This window comes from Mustelus asterias, chromosome 12 (assembly GCF_964213995.1).
Source record: "Mustelus asterias chromosome 12, sMusAst1.hap1.1, whole genome shotgun sequence".
In the NCBI taxonomy this organism is placed as follows: domain Eukaryota; kingdom Metazoa; phylum Chordata; class Chondrichthyes; order Carcharhiniformes; family Triakidae; genus Mustelus; species Mustelus asterias.
Window position 1 is genome coordinate 88,284,573 of NC_135812.1, and position 23,662 is coordinate 88,308,234.

The following is a 23,662-nucleotide window of genomic DNA, read 5'->3' on the forward strand; positions in this document are numbered from 1 at the left end:
CGTTAAAATTTTAACTCTTAAAACTAAAAGCTGTATTCCAAACCATATGAATTAAATATTTGCAGCAGTATCATCAACATACATTTGAGAAGTAATGCTGTTTAAGAATGGTGTCACCAAATGGAAGCATGTAAATGAGAAATCGGAGGGGCCCATGCATTGACCCTTGAGGGACACTAGAGATAACAGTGTAGGAAGAGAATCCACTCTGGCTACAACTAGATAAAGAAGAATGGAACCAGGAGAGAGCAGTCACACGCAGCTGGGCAACAGTGGAGAGGCATTGGAGGAGGATGATGGGATCAACCCTGTCAAAGGCTGCAATCAAGTCAAGAAGGACGCAAGGATTAAGAGGGATAGCTTACCTCTGTTACAGTCACATCGGATACCATTTGCGACTTTATTAAGACAGTTTCAATACTGAGGCAGAAACGGAAACCTGACTGGAGTTATTCAAACACGGGTAAGATGGGCACATATTTGGGAGACAACAACGCCTTCAAGGACTTTGGAGCGGAAAAGCAGCTTGGAGATTGGGTGGGTAGTTTGCAAGGACAGTGGGACCACGGGTCAGTCTTTTAAGGAGAGGGGTTATAGCAGCAGATTTAAAGGAAAAAGGGACAAGACCTTGAAGAGTGAGAGAATCATTAACAGTATCGAGAAACATGAATAGCAGCAAAGGAACTGGGTGGTTAGTAGTTTAGTGAGAATAGGTTGAGGCTGCAGTATGTGGGTCTCATAAACAAGATGCTTAGAGAGAGCATGCAGGGAAGCAGGAGAGAAACTATGGACAACGATGTGAATTTAGAGGGAGATCTTTAGAGGACGTTTAAGCTGATGAGCTATTGGAAGGAATGTCAGTGGCTGAAGCAGCTTATCGAGTCTCAATCTTGAAGACAGACAAGCCCATGATGTTCTTTCACTTATTGTCAGAAGTGAGGATGGAGGACAAAGGGCGGGGGGGGGGGGGGGGGGGGTGGAGAGGTAGAAAGAAGCAGTTTGCAGCTGAGAAAAGAAGTTGGGGATTATCTTTAAATTCCAGGAGAATCCAGGAACAGGGAGCAGGTTTAGCTGATGAGAGCAGGACCTGATAGTGACATTTGTGAATCAGTTAGATTTATGAATGAGAGTCAGGCCAAGGTGTGACCTGGTGACCAGAGCCATAACCTACCATGACAGTCTTGGTGGGGCAAGTGCTGGAAGCCAGGCCAGGAGGCATAATTACGGTAAATAGAAGCCAGGTTCCCTTCAAGGGCATGATGTCAATGCAATTGTCCACAATTACTTTAAGGATGGTAACTGCCTGTTTAGAAGTGAATGGACGGTGGCACAGTGGTTAGTACTGCTGCCTCACAGCGCCAGGGACCCAGGTTCAATTCTGGCCTCGGGTCTTCCCATGTCCGTGTGGGTTTCCTCCGGGTGCTCCGGTTTTCTCCCACAGTCTAAAGATGTCGGGTTAGGTTGATTGACAATGCTAAATTGACACTAGTGTCAAGGGATTAGCAGGGTAAATATGCGGGGTTACGTGAATAGGGCATGGGTGGGATTGTGGTCGGTGCAGACTCGATAGGGTGAATGGCTTCCTTCGCAACTGTAGGGATTCTACGATTCTATGATGGGCTGAATAGCCTTCTTATGCACTGTAGGGATTCTATGATTCTATGATGTTTTGAAGGGAAAGGCCAAGGAGGCTGCTGGGTGCTGGGAGCTGTTCTATGGGCAGAATCTTGGTCTGCAGTAAGAGGGATGAATTGGACAAAAATGGGATTGGGAAGGTTAGCCCTGAGGAGGTACACTGGGTGGAAAGTTGGTGAAATGGTAGGATGGGACAATTGGGATTGCTGTCATAATGAGCCAGCATTGAGTGTCGTGACGAGCCTTTCGATGGATTGAAGAGAGGCACAGATAGAAGCTGTAGGGTTTTCCAAAAGGGTGTCAATGAGACGGCAGGAAGAAAGCAAGTGGGGAAGAAGTTTTAAAGAGTTGGGCTAGAGAATTAGGAGGACAAAGTTCCTGAAAGGGGAAAAGTGAAAGGAGACAAAATGATGGAAAAAGATCTAGGAAAGGCAAAGAGAAAAATTGTATTAAAAAAAGTGGAATTAGAAATGATAGATCCTGTTCCGCAACAGCAGTGAAAATGCACATTTGAATGGATACAGGAACAATTGAAATCACATAGGCCTGATTCCATGAGCAGTTATTAGACTCATTAATTATCTAATAACAAATGGGTATAGGAGGCAGCCCAACATTAAAGTCTAAGGTCCAATGCTGAGATAACGCTAACATCTGGTGGAGTCAGCATGAAGCATCAATGTATTGTCGTATAAATTTGGAGAAAAGGTTGGTGAAGGAATTCAGAAGTTATTTGACGGCAGAATGTCAGAGCACACACTGATCGAATAAGGGTGAAGGAGACACTGAGTATAAATCGGAAATGTCACTCACTCCTTTGGTATACCTGCCCTGCGAGTGGATTATAATTGCACCTCGTGGTGCCTGGTCAATGATTTCCATTTTCTGTTTGAAAAGCAGCATCAATAGCAATTGATTACATGTGATTGCATCTTCAGTGCAACCCAATTCAATTGAATCATAGAATTCTTACAGCACAGAAAGAGGCCATTCAGCCCATCAAGTCTGCACCGACACTCCAACAGAGTTGCTTTCCCAGGTCCACCCCATTCCTGTAACCCCACGCATTTATCCCACTAATCCCCCTAACCTACACATCTAGGGACACTAAGGGACTGTTTAGCATGGCCAATCCACCTAACCTGCACATCTTTGGACTTGCTTAGAGAGTGCAACTCCAACAACACTCAAGAACCTTCAAACCACTCAGGGCAAAGCTGCCCACTCGATTGGCATCCCATCCGTCACCTTAAAATTTCACTCCCTCTACCACCGGCACACAATAACAGCTGCATGGGTGCACCCTCTACAAGATACACTGCAGGAACTCACCAAGGCTCCTTTGACAACATCTTTCTATCCCGCAACCTCTAGCCCTAGAAGGACAAGGACAGCAGATGCTTGGGAACACCACCAACTGCAAGTTCCCTCACCGTCCTGACTTGGAACTATATCGCTGTTCCTTCACTTTTGCTGGATCAAAATCCTGAATATCAGCACTGTGGGTGTACCTAGACCGTACTGACTGCAGAAGTTCAAGGTGATGGCTCATCACCACTTCAGAATCATAGATTCCTTACAGTGCAGAAAGAGACCATTTGGCCCATCGAGCTTACACTGACCACTATCCCACCCAGGCCCTATCCCCATAACCACACGTATTTACCCTACTAGACCCCTGACACTAAGGGGCAATTTAGCTTGGCCAATCCACCTAACCTGCACATCTTTGGAGTGCGGGAGGAAACTGGGGCAGCCAGAGGAAACTCACGCAGACACGGGGAGAATGTGCAAACTCCACACAGACAGTGACCCAAGCTGGGAATCAAAAATGGGGGTGCTTGGCATTATGAGGCAGCAGTGCTAACCACTGTGCCATCATGCTGCCCCTCCTCAAGGGAAATTAGATATCGTCAATAAATGCTGGCATAGCCAGCGATGCCCACATCCAGTGAAAAATAAATTACAAATGCAGCTCCCACTCCATGATGGTACAATTGGTTTGCAATCATGGAAATAGCATTTCACATGTCAATTCCTATTACCCCAGCAACTCCTCGGAATCCTTTATCAAGAGGCAGCATATTGTACTCACCCACATCTCAAGAACAAAAAATAAGCCATAGTGTACCATTCTGCTGCTAGTGTTTCATTCTTAAAATGAAATATATGCTGATTGCTCTTTGCAGATCAATTGGAGATCAGAGATCAGGCACAGTTTTCTTTTGACTGTGACTCCTGAAGTCAATTAGAAGATGTTTTCTGTGTCTCTCTTATCAATTAGAGGTTGATTAGTCTTGGATGGTGTTCAGGTCAAGCCCCAGAATAGCTTTCTATTTTCAATACTATTTCTTCTAGAGTGGCACAGAAATGTGAGTGAGTGTGTGTGTGAGAGACAGCATGCTACCTGATGGCTGGTGACACAGACAGGTGATAGATGCAACTCTTTCTCTATTTATAATGGTGAATCTTCCCCCCATTATTAAAAATGGTGAATCAGAATGGGAGGTTACATTGTCTCAGTGGCCGGGCTGTTGCAATCTGGAAGTAGGAGAGAATGGACATTATAACTAGAAGTGGGCAGCAAAGGAGTCTGGGAAGGGTTTTTATTTTAACTTTAAAAGTCAGTTACCTGGGTGGTTCCCCCTCAGTAGTAGTTTTTTTTTTCTCTCGGGCCCCTAGCCCTATAAATTGGTGCAGAGGAGATACCCGATCCTCTACACTGGTAGAGGATCCCACCCTTCCATCCTCCTCTAACCTAATTATAAGTGTGGGAAGTTTTTTTGTTTTCTTTCTTTCTTGCTGGTAATGGCTTCAGGGATGGCAGTTCAGGCAGTATGCTGCATCTCCTGTGGGATGTATGTGGTGAGGAAATCCAGTAGTGTTTCAGGAGATTTTAGTTGTAAGAAGTGCATTAGATTGCAGCTTCTGGAGGAGCGTGTAAAGGAGCTGGAGGGGGAGGTAGAGGAACTCCGCATAATTCGGGAGGCGGAGGTGGAAGTTGATAGGAGTTATAGAGAAATAGTAACTCCTAGAAATGAGGCTTGGGTCAATGCCAGGAGGAGGGGTAAGAAGCAATCGGGAAGACAATCCCCTGGGGCGGTTCCCCTCCATAATAGGTTTTCGGTGCTGGAGGCTACAGTTGAGGAGGAATCAACTGAGCATAGAGAGCAGATCTCTGGGGGTGAGCCGAGTGAGAAAGCTCAGGTGGTTAGGGGCTGTAAAAGACTGGGCCTTGTGATTGGGGACTCCACAATTAAGGGGACAGATAGGAGGGTCGGAACTAAAGGTAGGGACTCAGGGTTGGTGTGTTGCCTACCAGGGGCTGGGGTCCGGGATGTGTCTGACAGGGTATTCAGGACTCTTAGGGGGGAGGGAGATAAACCACAAGTTATTGTACATGTGGGGACACACGACATAGGGAGGATAGGGGAAGGGGATATTAGGCAGGGATTTATGGAGTTGGGGTGGAAACTAAAGGCCAAGACTGACAGAGTGGTTATCTCTGGACTCTTGCCTGTACCACGGGATAGTTTAGAGAGGAATAGGGAGAGGGAAGGTTTGAATTCATGGCTGAGGGGATGGTGCAGGAGGGAGGGGTTCAGGTACTTAAGCAATTGGGGCTCGTACTGGGGAAGGTGTGACCTCTATGAGAAGGATGGTCTACACCTTAATCAGAAGGGGACCAATATCCTGGGGGGTAAATTTGCTAAGGCCATGCAGGGAGGTTTAAACTGATTCGGGGGGGGGGAGGGATCCTGAGTAGTGGGGCTGAAAGTGAGGGATGCATGGATGGGGACTGCAATGCACGGCATTGCAGAGGTGGGGTGGAGCAGGGTTTGAAATGTGTATACTTCAATGCCAGGAGTATTCGCAATAAAGTGGGTGAACTTGCAGCGTGGATCAGTACCTGGGACTTCGATGTTGTGGCTATTTCAGAGACATGGATAGAGCAGGGGCAGGAATGGATGCTGCAGGTCCCGGGGTTCAAATGTTTTAGTCGAAGTAGGGAAGGAGGTAGAAGAGGGGGAGGGGTAGCATTATTGGTCAGAGATTGTATCACAGTGTCAGAGAGGAGGTTTGATGAGGACTTATCTGTTGAGGTAGTATGGGCGGAGATTAGAAATAGGAGAGGAGAGGTCACCCTGTTGGGAGTCTTTTATAGACCTCCTAAAAGTTCTAGAGAGGTTGAGGAAAGGATTGCGGAGTCAATCCTGCTTAGGAGTGAAAGTAATAGGGCAATTGTTATGGGGGATTTTAACTTGACTAATATTGACTGGAATTGTTATAGCTCTAGCTCGTTAGAGGGGTCAGTTTTTGTTCAAAGCGTGCAGGAAGGTTTTTTGACTCAGTATGTAGACAGGCCAACTAGAGGTGAGGCTATATTGGATCTGGTGCTGGGAAATGAGCCAGACCAGGTGCGAGACTTGGAAGTTGGTGTGCATTTTGGTGATAGTGACCACAATTCGGTTACGTTCACCTTAGTGATGGAAAGGGATAGGCATGAACCTTGGGCCAGTGGTTTTAGCTGGGGGAAGGGTAATTATGAGGCTATTAGGAGAGAATTAGGAAACATAGGTTGGACTAGGAGATTACAGGGACTGGGAACGTCCGACATGTGGAGTTTTTTCAAGGAGCAGCTACTGCGAGTCTGTGATAGGTATGTCCCTGTCAGGCAAGGAGGAATTGGTAGGGCTAGGGAACCGTGGTGCACCAAAAAAGTTTCTTTGTTGGTTAAAAAGAAAAAGGAGGCTTATGTTCGGATGAGACGTGAGCACTCGGGTAGTGCACTAGAAAGCTTTAGATTGGCTAAGAGGGAGTTGAAGAGCGAGCTTAGAAGGGCTAAAAGGGGACATGAGAAGACTTTGGCGGATAGGGTTAAAGAGAATCCTAAGGCGTTCTATAGGTATGTCAAGAACAGAAGGTTGGTTAGGGCAAGTTTAGGGCCAGTTATAGATGGCAGAGGGAAGTTATGTGTGGAACCGGAGGAGATTGGTGAAGCATTGAACCAATATTTCTCTTCGGTGTTCACGCAAGGGGACATGAATATAGCTGAGGAGGACACTGGGTTGCAAGGGAGTAGAATAGACAGTATTACAGTTGATAAGGAGGATGTGCAGGATATTCTGGAGGGTCTGAAAATAGATAAATCCCCTGGTCCGGATGGGATTTATCCAAGGATTCTCTGGGAGGCAAGAGAAGTGATTGCAGAGCCTCTGGCTCTGATCTTCAGGTCGTCGTTGGCCTCTGGTATAGTACCAGAAGATTGGAGGTTAGCGAATGTTGTCCCATTGTTTAAGAAGGGGAACAGAGACTTCCCCGGGAATTATAGACCGGTGAGTCTCACTTCTGTTGTCGGCAAGATGTTGGAAAAAATTATAAGGGATAGGATTTATAGTTATTTGGAGAGTAATGAATTGATAGGTGATAGTCAGCATGGTTTTGTGGCAGGTAGGTCGTGCCTTACTAACCTTATTGAGTTTTTTGAGAAAGTGACCAAGGAGGTGGATGGGGGCAAGGCAGTGGACGTGGTATATATGGATTTTAGTAAGGCGTTTGATAAGGTTCACCATGGTAGGCTTCTGCAGAAAATGCAGATGTATGGGATTGGGGGTGATCTAGGAAATTGGATCAGGAATTGGCTAGCGGATAGGAAACAGAGGGTGGTGGTTGATAGTAAATATTCATCATGGAGTGCGGTTACAAGTGGTGTACCTCAGGGATCTGTTTTGGGGCCACTGCTGTTTGTAATATTTATTAATGATCTGGATGAGGGTATAGTTGGGTGGATTAGCAAATTTGCTGATGACACCAAAGTCGGTGGTGTGGTAGACAGTGAGGAAGGGTGTCGTAGTTTGCAGGAAGACTTAGACAGGTTGCAAAGTTGGGCCGAGAGGTGGCGGATGGAGTTTAATGCGGAGAAGTGTGAGGTAATTCACTTTGGTAGGAATAACAGATGTGTTGAGTATAGGGCTAACAGGAGGACTTTGAATAGTGTGGAGGAGCAGAGGGATCTAGGTGTATGTGTGCATAGATCCCTGAAAGTTGGGAATCAAGTAGATAAGGTTGTTAAGAAGGCATATGGTGTCTTGGCGTTTATTGGTAGGGGGATTGAATTTAGGAGTCGTAGCGTTATGTTGCAACTGTACACAACTCTGGTGCGGCCGCACTTGGAGTACTGTGTGCAGTTCTGGTCCCCACATTACAGGAAGGATGTGGAGGCTTTGGAGAGGGTGCAGAGGAGGTTTACCAGGATGTTGCCTGGTATGGAGGGGAGATCCTATGAGGAGAGGCTGAGGGATTTGGGATTGTTTTCGCTGGAAAGGCGGCGGCTAAGAGGGGATCTTATTGAAACATATAAGATGATTAGAGGTTTAGATAGGGTGGATAGTGATAGCCTTTTTCCTCTGATGGAGAAATCCAGCACGAGGGGGCATGGCTTTAAATTGAGGGGGGGTAGTTATAGAACCGATGTCAGGGGTAGGTTCTTTACCCAGAGGGTGGTGAGGGATTGGAATGCCCTGCCAGCATCAGTAGTAAATGTGCCTAGTTTGGGGGCGTTTAAGAGATCCGTAGATAGGTTCATGGACGAAAAGAAATTGGTTTAGGTTGGAGGGTCACAGTTTTTTTTTTTAACTGGTCGGTGCAACATCGTGGGCCGAAGGGCCTGTTCTGCGCTGTAATGTTCTATGTTCTATAATGGAAAGATCTGTAAGACAAGGAATTGTTACTTTGGAAGAGCCAAATTTAATGAGAGACATGACTAGATTAAAAATTATTAAAACGCATGCAGTTATTTTTGTAATGCTAAATTGAAAAACAATCGATATCATAGAATCATACAGAAGGAGGCCACTTGGTCCATCAAGAGTGCACCGACAACAATCTTACCCAGGCCCTATCTCCGTAACTTATTGTCCATGTAAAGCTTAATGCTGATATCCTCATTATAAACTGAGCTGAAAGCACAGGTGGTATTTGACAATTTCCTTCAGCTCTGGGAAAAGTGTCAACCACAAAATATAGAGAGAAACTGAGACCTCCAGAGAAAAGTGTTAATGAAGATCTGCAAAAACACAAGTAACTCTTTTATGGCTAACTTGAAACGATATTATAACAGAATTTTATTTAATTCATTTGTGGGACATGGGCATCACTGGCTGGCCAGCATTTATTGCCCATCCCTAGTTGCCCTTGGAGGACAGTTGAGAGCAGCTGGACTGATACAAGGAGAATGTGCAAACTCCACACAAATAGTCACCTGAGGCTGGTATTGAGCCTGCGTCCCTGGCATTGTGAGGCAGCAGTGTTAGCCACTGTACCGCCGTGCTGCCTATATATAGCTCCCAATGTTTTGTGTTCATCTAAAATAGGCACTTATGTTTGCTGAGGCTTGAATGGTTGATGGAACCATTTAATAAGTGCCCTGCTTTAAGACCACCAGGGGAAACGACGCTAACTTTTATCTTTGGTATCTTCTTGTTTGAAGTAGCTTACTTTCCTTCCGCACTGCCCCATTCCCTTTCCAAGCTGCTGCTATCAACTCATTCCCAAAGCAAAAAAACACTTAAAATCTCAGCCTTCCCCCTTTGACACCCAGTCCCATCCACAGCAGGAATCGATGCAGACAGAATGGAAAATTTGGTGGACCAGGTAAAGGTCCGTTGACTTTGTGTGACCGGAAAATCCTGGCTTCCATTTCCAACTTCCCTCTTCTTTTCAAGGTCATTGGTTGTGTTTGGATCTCCCAGGTCTATGTCCATTTCACTTACAACTGACTATTTGAATCTCTTCAATTGAGTTTCCAACATAAAAGAAACTGACCCTTGTAAAGTAACAAATGATAGCCTCTGTCACAGTAACTGCATTATTCCTCCTGGTCCTCGTTGTAGCCTTTGACAGAATCAACAATGTCACCTTCCTCATTTTCTAGCTTTGTTAGACGTCCTTCACTTGGTTCCACTCTCTTCAAATCATAGCCAGTCCAGCTGCAATAATTGCACCTTTTCACCAATGTACTGTCACCTCCTTGCCCTCTCCCTCATTATTCTTGGCGATATGATCTGCTAACATGGAGTTAACTTCCACAGGCATACTGATAACTTCTGTTGTAAGGAGTTGGGTGTAGCTCAGTAGGCCTGTTAAGGTATAGTGTTTATTAACCACTAGAAACAATATACACAGGTACAGTAAAGGTCCAAGCTAGGAGCTGTCTCCATGCTTGCTTCAACACACAGCTCTGTCCAACATTACACTGAGCCCTACATGCGTGTCCATGTATTCTCTTATATCACTGTGTGGGCAGTATTGTACTCAGTCCCAAAGTTAACCTTTTTTATGCCAGACCATTCTACTACATTCTATTTTTAGTTCTCCACTTCCACTCCCTGTGTACTGTCAGAGTGCTAGTGTTGGATGAGCTTCAGCTGCCTCTAGCTAAATGGTGGGAAGACTGAAGATATTGTATTTGGCTTTGCCCAAAGGCGCCATAATCTTGTCACCTATTTCTACCTCTTTCACATCACCCATCTCTAGCTCAGCCTATCTGCCACTGAAACCCTCATTCATGACTCAATTGTCATGATGTTCATCTGGCTAATCTCTCTCTGATCCTCCATGAACTTTAATTGATCCAAAACACTGCTGGCAATATTCCATTGCAGCAACATCCTGCACCTTGCTCATCACTGTGACTGAGTTGTGTCATGTGTTGTAAAGTGACCTGCAATCAATATTATTGTGTGCTATTAGTTTCTGATGTATATACTTCTGGATCATTTTAAAAGTATCACTGATGGCATCATGCATTAGGCAATCCACAACTCAAAAGGAATATAATGCAAGTAACTTTCACCCCACACAACTAACGTTCATTCACACCACCAGATAATGACCATCTCCAACAAGAGAAAATCTAACCATCTCCCCTTGACATTCAATGGCATTACCATTGCTGAAACACCCAATATCAACAACTGGGGGTTACCATTGACCAGACACTGAACTGGACTAGCCATGGTAACAAGGGTCGGTCAGAGGCTGGGAATCCAGCAGTGAGTAATTCACTTCCTGACTCTCCAAAACCCTGTCCACCACCTGCAGGGCACAAATCAGGAGTGTGATGGAATACTCTGCACTTGCCTGAATGAGTGCAGCTCCAAAAGCACCCAAGAAGCTCAATAGCCTGGGACTAAGCAGCCTGCTTGATTGGCATCCCATCCACCATCTTAACATTCACTCCCTCCATCAATGAGGCACACTGGCAGCAGTATGTACCATCTGCAAGATGCACAGCAGCAACCCACTAAGGCTCTTTCAACAGCGCCTTCCAAACCCATGGCCTTGACCACCTAGAAGGGCAGCAAGTGCATGGGAACACCACCAGCTGCAAGGCTCCCTCCAAATAACACACCATCCTGACTTGGAAGGTGCTGTTCCTTCATTGTCGCTGGGTCAAAATCCTGGAACTCTCTCCCGAACAGCACTGTGGGCATACTTACACCAGATAGACTACAGCAATTCAAGAAGGCCGTTCACCACCCAGTGATGCCCACATGAAGGATAAAAGAGTGTGGAGGAGGGCTTGGTGGAGGAGCCACTCATTTCTGCTTCTCCCCATTGACAATCAATGGTAGCACAAGAGGACAGAGCATAGAAACACAGAAACTAGAAGCAGGAATAGGCCATGTGGCCCTTTGAGCCTGCTCCGCCATTCATTTTGTCCATGGCTGATCATCAAATTCAATATCCTGATCCTGCCTTCCCCCCATGTCCCTTGATCCCTTTAGCCCCAAGAGCTATATCTAATTTATTCTTGAAATGACACAATGTTTTGGCCACAACTACTTTCTGTGGCAGTGAATTTCACAGATTCACCACTCTCTGGGTGAAGAAATTTCTCCTCATCTCAGTCCTAAAAGGTTTACCTCTTATTCTCAAACTTATCCTCAAACATGACATGCACAGGCAGCTGGGATCAAGTGAATCCCTTGAAGTGTATAGGGGGTGTAGGAGTAGAGTTAAGAGAGAAATCAGGAGGGCAAAAAGGGGACACAAGATTATTTTGGCAGATAAGGCAAAAGAGAATCCAAAGAGCTTCTACAAATACATAAAGGGCAAAAGAGTAACAAGGGAGAGAGTAGGGCCTCTTAAGGATCAACAAGGTCATCTATGTGCGGATCCACAAGACATGGGCGAGATCCTAAATCAATATTCCTCATCAGTATTTACTGTTGAGAAAAGCATGGATGTTAGGGAATTTGAGGAAATAAATAGTGATGTCTTGAGGAGTGTACATATTACAGAGAAGGAAGTCTTAATGCGCATCAAGGTAGATAAATCCCCGGGACCTGATGAAGTGTATCCCAGGACATTGTGGGAGGCGAGGGAGGAAATTGCGGGTCCCCGAGCCGAGATATTTGAATCATCGATTGTCACAGGTGAGGTGCCTGAAGATTGGAGAGTGGCAAATATTGTGCCTTTGTTTAAAAAGGGCTGCAGGAAAAAGTCTGGGAACTATAGGCCAGTAAGCCTCACATCTGTGGTGAGTAAATTGTTGGAAGGTATTTTGAGAGACAGGATCTACAGGCATTTAGAGACGCAAGGATTGATTAGGAACAGTCAGCGTGGCTTTGTGAGTGGAAAATCATGTCTCACAAATTTGATTGAGTTTTTTGAAGGGGTAACAAAGAAGGTAGATGAGGACAGTGTAGCTGGTGTTGTCTACATGGACTTTAGCAAGGCCTTTGACAAGGTACCGCATGGTAAGTTGTTGCATAAGGTTAAATCTCACGGGATCCAGGGTGAGGTATCTAAATGGATACAAAATTGGCTTCTTGACAGAAGTCAGAGGGTGGTTGTAGAGGGTTGCTTTTCAAACTGGAGGCCTGTGACCAGCGGTGTGCCTCAGGGATCAGTGCTGGGTCCATTGTTATTTCTCATTTATATTAATGATTTGGATGAGAATATAGGGGGTATGGTTAGTAAGTTTGCAGATGACACTAAGATTGGTGGCATAGTGGACAGTGAAGAAAGTTATCTCCAATTGCAACGGTATCTTAATCAATTGGGCCAGTGGGCTGACGAATGGCAGATGGAGTTTAATTTGGACAAATGCGAGATGATACATTTTGGTAGATTGAACCAGGGCAGGACTTACTCAGTTAATAGTAGGGCGTTGGGAAGAGTTACAGAACAAAGAGATCTAGGGGTACATGTTCATAGTTCCTTGAAAGTGGAATCACAGGTGGACAGAGTGGTGAAGAAGGCATTCGGCATGCTGGTTTCATCAGTCAGAACATTGAATACAGGAGTTGGAATGTCTTGTTGAAGTTGTACAAGACATTGGTAAGGCCACACTTGGAATACTGTGTGCAATTCTGGTCACCCTATTATAGAAAGGATATTATTAAACTAGAAAGAATGCAGAAAAGATTTACTGAGATGCTACCAGGACTTGATGGATTGAGTTATAAGGAAAGGCTAGATAGACTGGGACTTTTTTCTCTGGAGCGTCGGAGGCTGAGGGGTGATCTTATAGAGGTCTATAAAATAATGAAGGGCACAGATCAGCTAGATAGTCAATACCTTTTCCCAAAGGTAGGGGAGTCTAAAACTAGAGGCCATTGGTTTAAGGTGAGAGGGGAGAGATACAAAAGTATCCAGAGGGGCAATTTTTTCACGCAGAGTGTGGTGAGTGTCTGGAACAAGCTGTCAGAGGTAGTAGTAGAGGCAGGTACAATTTTGTCTTTTAAAAAATTACATGGGTACGATAGGTATAGAGGGACATGGGCCAAATGCGGGCAATTGGGATTAGCTTAGGGGTTTTTAAAAAAAGGGCGGCATGGACAAGTTGGGCCGAAGGGCCTGTTTCCATGCTGTAAACCTCTATGAATCTATGACTCCTAGTTCTGGACTCCCCCAGCATTGGGAACATTCTTTCTGAATCCACCGTGTCTAATTCTGCATCAACATTTCCAGAAGTTCCACGGGGTTTCAAACTGCACCCATTTGTCCTGCTGGGTTCCATCACACACTAGCATGCCGGGAATGAATTAAGAAAGGCTTCCATTCCACGTAGATTCAATTGTTTGCAACCATTAGCACCAGATATTGCAGAACAATGATTGTGCAGCTGACAGGATGACTCTTTTTCAAAACTGTCCCTACAATAAAAATTAAATAAAATCTGTTTTGTTGCCTAATCCTTGAAATCCAGCCATTGTACACAAGCAGGCAGAAAAAGGAGCAGTTTGGATTTCTATGCCAAGTTTATTGTTACAGTATACAGTGCTTGTGATAATGTTGCCAGTTTCATCAATACAGCAGCAGAGCAGAATAATTAGAACTCAAAATGATGCTGTGAGATTGGTAAAATTTGGAGTTGGATCTGGAGTGATCAGATGTTCAAAATCCAAGTAACTGCAGTATCTTTTCTCTGAGATATAAAAAAAACCAATTTGACTTGAATTACAGAATCAACTTGAAACCCTCAAACAAAGGAAATGGTCAGTTTGAAAATCAAAGAAAAATTTGTTGAAAATTTCTCATAAAGGTCTCGGTCCAAAGCCTCTTTTTAACAATCCAGTAACTCTTAATAGTTGCGAATTTCTTATTTAAGCCATTTGAGGGCATTGACAATAGACTATATATAATCAATGTACTGTCTAATTGTATCAGATGACAGTTAGATAATTCATTTGCTCGTTGTGGAAGAGTTGCTTCCAGTCTTTGCTCCTGGTGACAGCGTACATTGTATACACTCTTAAATCTAGACTTTGCTTCAGCTAAACACTACAAAGAGTACAAGAGATAGCTGGCTATCCTGTGATACATAAGGTATGGGGCGGCACGGTGGCACAGTGGTCAGCACAGCTGGTAAATTGGAACTGGTAAATATTATTTGATATTTAGTCACTTGAACTTAATGGAGAGGCTTAGAAAGCATCCATTATCATGTACCACAGCCCAGGTGTAGGTAAGATATATAGCTTTTATTAAACAAAATTTTAAAAGATCCTGAAGTCACTTTCCTGCACAATAATCGATACTGGCAATCAGATACAAGACCTTTAAATGAAATGTATCTGATTGCATTATAAACCAAGAGAATGAAGTTCAAGGAGTTCTCAAAGACATCAGAACCCCTCAATGTAATCACTGCTGGTTGATATTGTGGTCTATAGCTTCCACTTTCCTTTACTTGGTGGCATGGCAGCACAGTGGTTAGCACTGTTACCTCACAGCACCAGGGACCTGGGTTCGATTCCAGTCTTGGGTGATTATCAGTGTGGAGTTTGCACATTCTCCCTGTGTCTGCGTGTGTTTCCTTTGGGCGCTCCGGTTTCCTCCCACACGCCAAAGATGTGAAGGTTAGGCTGATTGGCCATGCAAAAGTGCCTCTTTGTGTCGGAGGATTAACAGGGTAAATACGTGGAGATAGGGCCTGGGTGGGATGGTTGTTGGACAGTCTTAATGGGCCAAATGGCCTCCTTCTGCATTGGAGGGATTCTATTCCATTTTATGAAATTCTGTTCTGTGAAAGTACTATCCTGCTGGTTGCTTTTCTGCTTAACTTGACATTACCCTTCAGCTCACTGTGCAGCGTCAAGTGGCAAGGTAGCACAGTGGTTAGCATTGCTACTTCACAGCGCCAGGGACCCGGGTTCGATTCCCGGCTTGGTTCACTGTCTGTGCGGAGTCTGCACCTTCTCCCTGTGTCTGCGTGGGTTTCCTCCAGGTGCTCTGGTTTCCTCCCACAGTTTGAAAGACGTGTTGGTTAGGTGCATTGACCTGAACAGGCGCTGGAGTGTGGCAACTTAGGAAATTTCACAGTAGTTTCATTGCCATGTTAATGTAAGCCTTACTTGTGACTAATAAAATAAACTTTAACTTTAAAAACTTTGGATGAGGGAAGTTCAAGAATGATCTAAATGGTTGAGGTGAAGAAAAGTAAAAGCACCGACTTGATGGGCCGAATGGCCTCCTTCTCTGCTGTAACATTTCATGATTATCATAATTTTACACAAGTCAAAAATGTTGTTGGATTCCATGATGGGTAATTAGTAAAGAGGCTTTATTTTGTGGGCACATAACTTGAGAAATGTAATTAGGACAGAACAAAACAATTCTTCCCTTGGAGTTTAAATGAGAATTATAAATAATGCAAGGTTTCTTCTTAGCCTGTAGCTTCATCTGAGGCCTGAAACTAGGTTACAACCTTTTCACTTGCTGCCAATTATCTACAGATACACATTACAGTGTACAGGCTGCACTTGTGTGAAGCTACCCTTCCAGTTACATAATGTACGCCAGCACAAAATACCCACAGTGGCTGCAGCTGATGATAACGCAAGATACACATTCAGTGCAATACTCAGTAATAAAATTACACCTGTTGATTTGTCAGAAATGATTAGCTTTCTGAGGACTGAATAAAACAGTTGAACTTCATTTTTGCTACATATAACAATGGAAGTTCTTAGCTGAGTTATTACCTTATAACCATATATGTGCCTGCAACACAAATTCTGAAGCGTTACTTAAAGCTAAAAGATGAATAAGGGTGCATTTACACACACCTGCATAGTGTAAATCCAGAATGAAGCCTTGATCCTGGAGTGTAAAGGGATTGAAATGTCCACATCCGGGTTTTATTATGATTTGCTCCTGTGTTGAGTCAAATCAAAGATCTTCAATTAAGCTACATTTACACGATAATTGTGGTGCAAATTCAGTTAAGTCAGGAGTCAGAACCATTTCCCATCAATTCCAGTTGTAATGAAAAGGTCCCCTAGAGCAGACTGAAATTACAGCCCTTTTTTGTTCTGTTGGGCTAACATTTGATTTATTTCTGCAGTGAAACATATTAAAGCTGTTATCAATCACATTCTGAGCAGTATAGAATGCAATAAACGTACTCCCCATTGACTCAGTTGGACTGGGAAGAGTGTGAAACAGGACAGCATCACTGTGAAGCAGACCGGGAGGAGTGTGAAACCAGCAGGAATGGTGTAGGAAAACAAATCTGCAAGGAAATTACAGATGCTCAGGAACCATAGAGTAGTTCTAATGGAGGATTTTATTTATCTGAATATAGACGGGGATACAGTTAGTGTAAAGAACAAAGAGGGGCGAGAGTTCCTAGACTTGTTGAGGAGAATTTTTTACCGCAGTTTGTGTCCAGTCCGATGGGAAAGGAGGCACTGCTGGTACTGAGTTGGGAATGAGGTAGGCCAAGTGGATCAAGTAACAAAGAACAAAGAAAATTACAGCACAGAAACAGGCCCTTCGGCCCTCCAACCCTGCACTGACCATGCTGCCTGACTGAACTAAAACCCCCTACCCTTCCAGGGACCGTATCCCTCTATTCCCATCCTATTCATATATTTGTCAAAATGCCCCTTAAAAGTCACTATCGTATCTGCTTCCACTACCTTCTTCGGCAGAGAGTTCCAGGCACCCACCATCCATTGTGTAAAAAACATGATTCGTACATTTCCTTTAAAACTTGACCCTCTCACCTTAAATCTATGCCCCTAGTAATTGACTCTTCCACCCTGGGAAAAAGCTTCTGACTATCCACTCTGTCTATGCCCCTCATAAGCTTATAGACTTCTATCAGGTCGCACCTCAACCTCCGTCGTTCCAGTGAGAACAAACCAAGTTTCTCCAACGTCTCCTCGTAGCTAATGCCTTCCATAACAGGCAACATCTTTTCTGTACCCTCTCCAAAGCCTCCACATCCTTCTGGTAGTGTGGCGACCAGAATTGAACACTATATTCCAAGTGCAGCCCAACTAAGTTTCTATAAAGCTGCAACATGACTTGCCAATTTTTAAACTCAATGCCCCGGCCAATGAAGGCAAGCATGCCGTATGCCTTCTTGACTACCTTCTCCACCTGCGTTGCCACTTTCAGTGACTTGTGTACTTGTACACCCAGATCCCTCTGCCTATCAATACTTTTAAGGGTTCTGCCATTTACTGTATATTTCCTATCTGTATTAGACCTTCCAAAATGCATTACCTCACATTTGTCCGGACAGTAGGAGAACATTTGGGAAACAGTAATCATTGTAATATATAATGTTTAGGCTGTCCATGGAAAAGGACAAATAACAATCCATTGTAAAAATAATTACCCGGGAGAAAGACAACTTCAATGAGGTAAGAATGGATCTGGACAAACAAATCAGAATCAAATGTTGTCAGAAGAACGATGGTTAAACAATGGGCTAACTTTCCATGGATCCCATGATTTCTAGAATCTTCTCCTCTTGGTTCCTTGAAATCTTTCGGCTGTCAATGGCCTCCTGTGTTGTAACAATGATCCTGATCTGTTTCACACTCCTCCCGGTCTGCTTCACAGTGATGCTGATCTGTTTCACACTCCTCCCGGTCTGCTTCACAGTGACGCTGATCTTTTTCACACTTCTCTTGGTCTGCTTCACAGTGATGCTGATCTGTTTCACATTCCTCCCGGTCTGCTTCACAGTGACGCTGATCTGTTTCACATTCCTCCCGGTCTGCTTCACAGTGATCCTGAACCAAAAACAGAAAACGCTGGAAAATCTCAGCGGGTCTGACAGCATCTGTGGGGAGAGAATAGAGCTAACATTTTGAAACTAGATTACCCTTCGTCAGAGCACAGTAATCCTGATCTGTTTCACACTCCTCCTGGTCTGCTTCACAGTGAACCTGATCTGTTTTTTGAAGAGATAACAGGAGGGTTAATGAGGGTAATGCTGTTGATGTGGTATACATGGACTTCCAAAAGGCATTTGATAAAGTGCTGCACAACAGCATTGTGAGCAAAGTTAGAGCTCATAAAATAAAAGGAACAGTAGCAACATGGACATGGAATTGGCTAAGTGACAGGAAACAGTGAGCAGTGGTTAATGGGTGTTTTTTGGGCTGGAGGAAGCTTTATTATGGAAATCACCAGGGGTCAGTGCTTTTCCTGATATCTATTGATGATCTAGACCTTGGTGTATAGGGCACAATTTCAAAATTTGCAAATGGGAGGAACCTTGGAATTGTCGTGAACTGTAGAACTTCAAGAGCATTTCAAAAAGGCAAATTTGGTGGAATGAGCAAACATTTGGCAGATTAAGCTCAAAGCGGAGAAATGTGAGTTGATTCATTTTGGCAGGAAGAACAATAAATGATAAAGAATACAACTAAAGGGGGTGCAGGAGCAAGGGGTTGTGGGTGTATATATGCATTAGTCATTGAAGGTGGAAAGGACAGGTTGAGAGAGTGGTGAATATAGCGTACAGTATCCTAGGCTTTACTAATAGTGGCATGGAATACAAGGCCAAGGAGGCTATGTTGAACTTGTATAAGGTGCTAGTTCATCCTCAGCTGAAATATTGTTTACAGTTCTGGGTGCTGCGCCTTAGGAAAGATATGAAGGCATTGGAGAGAATGCAGGAAAGATTCACAAGAATGGTTCCAAGTATGAGGAACTGCAATTATGAGGTTAGATTTGAGAAGTTGAAATTGTTTTCCTTGGAGAAAAGAAGGATAAGAGAAGATTTTATAGACCTATTGACAATCATGAGGGACTGGAAAAAGTATATAGGGAGACACTGTTCCACCCAAGAAAGGATCGAGAATGAGAGGACACAGATTTAAAGTAATTGACAAAAGAAGGAAAGGTGAGGTGAGGAAAAGCCTTTTCACACAGTGAATGATTAGGTTCTGGAATGCACTGGGAACAGCACTAGTTGAATTGCACATTCAGAGAGCCGGAGCAGGTTCGATGGGCTGAATGGCCTTCTGCACTGTTACAATTCTGTGATTCCAACAGACTTTCCATAGAACCATAGAACCCCTACAGTGCAGAAAGAGGCCATTCGGCCCATCGAGTCTGCACCGACAACAATCCCACCCAGGCCCTATCCCCATATCCCTACATATTTACCTGCTAATCCCTCTAACCCTCATATTTACCCGCTAATCCCTCTAATCTACGCATCCCGGGACACTAAGGGGCAATTTAGCTTGGCCAATCAACCTAACCCGCACATCTTTGGACTGTGGGAGGAAACCGGAGCACCCGGAGGAAACCCACGCAGACACGGGGAGAATGTGTAAACTCCGCACAGACAGTGACCCGAGCCAGGAATCAAACCCAGGTCCCTGGAGCTGTGAAGCAGCAGTGCTAACCACTATGCTACCGTGCCGCCCCATTATGATATCAACTATAACATACATTGAGTCCGAATGCAACTTCTGATATAAAATAAGTCACTTACATATGTTCAGTGTGGAATCTGTGCCACTAACCAACCAATACTAATTAAAGCACCTATTCTTACAATTCCTGTAAAAAAAATTACCTTTTGAAACATCAAGTTGTCCGTCTTGAATGCTGTGTGGCCAATATGTAAATACTGAAGATGCGAAGGCACATTGATGTATTTAGTTGCTACGAGTACATCAATGCACATTTACTTTTCTTTGTAAGTAGCACCAACAACATTTAATTCGTTGATACAGAGGAAACAGGTCAGACCAGGCCTTCAGAGAGTAAAACAGTTTTTTTAAAGTTATCACACAGTCCAATGAATTCATGAATTCATCAGCCAAAGCAGTTGGAGTATGTCCATAAAAAGCAAAGTAGCAGTACAGAAACGAGGATAATTTTCTCTTTCTCAGAGGGATCATGTGTTTGCAACTCTCTACCTCAAAGGGCAGGGGAAGCAGAATCTTTGAATATTTTTCAGACAGAGCGAGGTAGATTCTTGATTAACAAGGAAATGAAAGGTTTTCGGGGGTAGGCAGGAATGTGGGGTTGAAGTTGCAATCTGATCAGCCATGATCTTAAGTTTAGAGTTTATTCATTAGTGTCACAAGTAGGCTTACATTAACACTGCGATGAAGTTACTGTGAAAATCCCCTAGTTGTCAGACTCCAGGTACCTGTTTGGGTACACTGAGGGAGAATTTAGCATGGCCAATGCACCTAACCAGCACATCTTTCAGACTGTGGGAGGAAACCGGAGCACCCGGAGGAAACCCACACAGACACAGGGAGAACAAATTAAATGGCGGAACAGGCTCGAAGGGCTGTGTGGCCTACTCCTGCTCCAAATTTGTAAGTGGGTTGAGATTCCACAGTTTGAAACTTGCTGACCCCAAATAAAGAGGCAAGATCCCATTAGAAATGAACAGAGATTCAGTGTTCCTGAGCACTAATAGAGACAGTGAATTGTGTCAGGCACCTGTAGCGCTATCAGTGGTACATTGGAGAGAACTGAGCTTTCATCCCAGCTATTCACACTTAACAGGAATCAATATTATAACAATTACTTTTGTTAATGTAATCTGTCACTGAAGATAGCATTTTCTGTATGGGGCTGGGGGGGGGGAGTTCAAATTTACAGGAAATAAGAGAGGAGCAGCCCCTTGTACCAATAATTAATAACTAGTGTACCATAAAACCCGATATCATAGAGCTTACACTCCAGAATGAAATGCTTTCAGCGATGTTATTGTGAGCATAGGAAACATTATCCACAAAATTGCCTGATGCCATCCTAACCGCTGAACTGTGCTATTTGTAATTGAACATTCTTCACATCTGTGGCTTGTTAGGGTCATTTTTTTTTTCTCCACCAGCTTAGCGTTACAGGCAACAGCAGAAATGGGGTATGCTCTGTCAAGCAAAAAACTGATTACAGATTACCAAGTTTTGTTCTTTACGCACAGTTTGTCTTTCACTAACATTTGTTCGTGGTGAAATTCTGGCAGGAGCACCTGTGAGGAACAGCAAGGTTAGTAACAGTGATGAATCGCTCTCTGCGGAACATGTGCGCGATGGATGAGTGTTCATTAACAAAGATGGGAAAGGAATAAAATTCTGGTGCAATTATCGACCAAACACTGAAAGTATCCAATCAATACAGGCTGTCATCAACAAGGTTAATCGAGTACTGAGATGTTTTTCGAGGACAGCTGCTTAAAAGATTGAAAACAGCTAACTTAACCCTTTCGATCACTAATGTGTTGGTGTGGCATTTTATCTGATTGGCTTTGGTAGTCATGTAAAGCTTCTGGGTGGGATTTTCTGGCCACGCTCGCCCCAAAACTGGAAAATCCCATTCGAGGTCAAAGGACCTTTACGTGGTCCGTCCCCCGCCGCCCGCTATGGTTCCCGTGGCGGGCGGCACGTTAAAATCCTGGCCTCTGTGTATTTCCGACAATTATTATTTGAAGTTTTAACTGGGGTTGTTTTCCTCTGAAAGTAAAATGTCGTGGAAATATAATATAAAAGTATAACGCTGTCTTCAAGAAGGAGTGGATCTGATCGAACTGAATATTCTTTTGATGTTCTGTGCGCAATGAGGCATTGAGAATAGATGAGATAATGTCAGTTCAAGATCATCCTGAGGCACAAGATTGGAGAAAGCAAAAATGACACAATTCTGGGAGGAACAACATTTCAGACCAAACCATGGTGTACATGTAAGATAGCAGCCATGTTTACTTACTTAAAGTTGATTCTTGAGATGCGGGCGTCGCTGGCTAGGCCAGCATTTATTGGTCATCCCTAGTCACCCTTGAGAAGGTGGTGGTGAGCTGCCTTCTTGAACAGCGACAGTCCATGTGGTTTAAATACACCAACAATGCTGTTAAGGAGTGAGTTCCAGGATATTGAAGGAACAGCGCTATATTTCCAAACCAGGATGGTGAATGGTTTAGAGGATAAATTCCAGGTGGTGAAGTTCCCATGTGTCTGCTGTCCTTGCCTTTCTAAATGGCCGTGGTTGTAGGTTTGGAAGGTGCTGCCTAAGGAACCTTGATGAGTTCCCTTTTTTTAAAAATTCATGTTTACGGGATGTGGGCATCACTGGCTGGACCAGCATTTATGGTCCATCCCTAACTGTCCTCCATTTCAGAGGGCATTTGAGAGTCAACCGCCTTGCTGTGGATCTGGAGTCACATGTAGGCCAGACTGGGTAAGGACGACAGATTTCCTTCCCTAAATGACATTAGTGAACCAGATGGTTTTTTCTGACAATCAACAATGGTTTCATGGTCATCATTCAACTATTAATTCCAGATATTTATTGAATTCAAATTTCACCATCTGCCGTGGTTCGAACCCAAGTACCCAGATCTTGCTCTGGGTCTCTGGATTACTAGTCCAGTGACAGTACTACTATACCACCACCTCCCAGAGTGCACATTGTAGATGGTACTTATGGCTGTGGATGTGGCGCCAATCAAGTGGTTTGCTTTGTCCTGCATGGTGTCAAGCTTCTTGAGTGTTGTTGCAGATGCACTCGTGCAGACAAGTATACCCAGTATGAGCACTAACATTTGAACAACACAGCTCTAGGTATTGAAAATAACACAGTGACCAATTCCATTATTTCTCCAATCTGCACATCTATGTTACAAGCCTTTTCTGAGCTCCAATCAAATACACATTCTAATTGTAAAGCAAGAACATGTAGCAGGCAGAATTTTACCAAAAAAAATGGCAAAGGCCGGAATTCTCCGGTATGCCCTGCCACTGCTGCCAGCAAGAAGGGAGAATTTGGCGCTCAACTGAATCCCCAGTCCCTTCAGCAGTACCGGAGAATCCCAGCCGCAGGCTAGGCCAGAGAATTCCGGCCAAAGTGTCAGGTTCTGACTGAAAACTGGTGTGTTTTTCCCCAGGGAAACAAAGAAGGTATTCTCTCCAGATCTTCTGGCAGTCTGTGTGTTTGAATGATGGCGTGTTTTGTGCCGTCATTCCTGAGGGGCAAGACTAAAAATGCCAACAAGTCCCGCTCCATGGAGATCGAGGCATTGTGCTTAAAGGGTGCCCTGATCTCTCGTATCGAAGTCAAAGACCCCTCTCCCCCATCATCACCAACATCAGCTATCCCTCTTGCCCTTCCTCCTACGGCAATGCAGGCATCCTCCCCCCCCACCCCCCCTCCGCCAGCACATACATAACACAATAGAAAGCCTCCAATGGGGTTCCCTCGAGGCTCTGCCACATGCATCCTGGCAGTGCCAGAGCAGTGCCCA

At 44.2% G+C, this 23,662-nt stretch overlaps 1 pseudogene; it reads left to right on the forward strand.

Moving 5' to 3' along the window:
• The first annotated feature begins 232 nt into the window (after positions 1-232).
• LOC144502049 (dynamin-like GTPase OPA1, mitochondrial) overlaps positions 233-23,662 on the forward strand; it is a 56,439-nt pseudogene continuing 33,009 nt past the window's right edge.